Source organism: Austrofundulus limnaeus, unplaced genomic scaffold, assembly GCF_001266775.1.
Source record: "Austrofundulus limnaeus strain Quisiro unplaced genomic scaffold, Austrofundulus_limnaeus-1.0 Scaffold1205, whole genome shotgun sequence".
NCBI classification, from domain to species: domain Eukaryota; kingdom Metazoa; phylum Chordata; class Actinopteri; order Cyprinodontiformes; family Rivulidae; genus Austrofundulus; species Austrofundulus limnaeus.
Genome location: NW_013953607.1, coordinates 7967 through 9910, shown reverse-complemented (window position 1 = coordinate 9910; position 1944 = coordinate 7967).

The window sequence follows — 1944 nt, the reverse complement described above, 5'->3', positions numbered from 1 at the left end:
CATATTAACCAGTTTTTATGCCTCATATTAACCAGTTTTTATGCCTCATATTAACCAGATAGTAGTTTCATCCATCCATCCATCCATCCATTTTCTGTACACGCTTCTTCCTTTTCAGGGTCGCGTGGGTCACTGGTGCCCATATCCAGCAGTCACAGTGCAAGGGCCGGGGTACACCCTAGACAGGTTGCAAGTCCATCACAGGGCCACACATAGAGACAAACGAAACAAACAACCATTCACTCTCTCACTCACACCTAGGGACAATTTAGAGTTATCAATTAACCTAACAGTTAGAGAACCCACGGAGAGAACCCACGCATGCACGGAGAGAACATGCAAACTCTACCCAGAAAGGTCCCCGGACCGGGATTTGAACCGGTGACCTTCTTGCTGAGAGGCATCAGCTCTACCAACTGAGCCACCGTGCCACCTAGATTAGTTTTAGTTTTAGTTATTGCCTCGGGGCACAGAGAGGAGGGGGAGTCTCTCTGATAGACTTTTTATATTTTTTTAGGGCATAGTTTTGTTTTTTGGGTTTTGTTTTCTTTTGTTTTTCTTTTTCGTTTTGATCTTTGTTTCTATTTTTCCTACCTTTTCCTTTACGGCGTTGTCCATCAGTCTTTTTCAGTGCACAAACCAGTTTTTGCCTTACTACCAGTAACCCTGAAAATGGAGTTTTTGCCTTTTGAACTATGATATTTTTTTCTCTCATTTGCAACATTTTCCTTATATTTTGATTTTTTGTTTTATTAGCTTTAGAGTTTTCAATTGCATTTGCACTAATCTCATCATATTTGAATTTATTCTTATCCTAGATTTTGTGGTTTAATTTTTTGATTTTGGCTTTTTCATCATGTGGCATGTTTGTGGGTGGAATAAAATCTTCCTGAATGGGGTGGATAGTTATTTTAACTGATTTTAATACATTTCTTTCTTCAATTATTCTCAGGTTCATTGAAGGTTTTGACCTCTATTTTTAAATTGTTGTTTAACTTGTCTAAATCTGTTAACTTAGAAGTAAACGCCTGTTGGCATCTTATTTGATCTGCCTTGTCCTAATTTGCTTTACTTAAGGTTCATTTATTGACAACTTGTTATTTAATTAGCACAGTATCCAAGATAAGATTCTGATGGAACATCGGCTCACGCAATCAAATTCGCCGGGAGGCAGAACTTGTGTTGTGATACCTTGTCTACTTTTGGACTTTTAAGTTTTTTAAATTTTGACATGTTTTTGATCTTCATCGATTTTTTTTCCTGATGTGTAATGATGCTCTATTTGTCTTTAAGCTTTATTCCTGTTGTATTTTTGGCTTTATCTGAATGAATGTTTTTATGGTCGTCATTTTGATTTGCACTATTACCTTGTACTTGATGGTTTTTTTTTGCATTTGTGGAGCAGACATTTAATAATTATTCCTTATCCATTTCTGGTATTGAGTATTGATTACTCAAGAGGAGGGATTGTTGTGGCCTAATTATTTCTATCACCTTGACACTGTCCACTATTCGTATCTTGTAATATCTTATGACTGTTTCTTTAATCTGTGGCTCCGGACGTCAGAAGCTACAGCATCAAGATGGCCTCTTTCCACGRACCGATATGGTCACCTTGGGATTTAGAGCTTGTCATTGGCTGTTAGGGACATGAGGCAGGTTGTGATTGGCTGTTCATTATCACATGATGATAGCTGAAGGTATAACATTTCTTTTCCGCCCTCACTCGGGCGGCCACATCTGACAGACTTCTTGATCGTTTTCTGTTCCATGTTGCCCATTAATAAATGATTTTACGACCATACCCGCAAGACTGTTTGTCTATTTAACATCCTTTTAACGTGTTTTCTGTCCATCTTGCCGCGACAAAAACCACGCACAACTAAGACAGTAAATAAACAATATTAAAGAGCAGCATCTCTTTAGAGATGAAGCAAACTACAC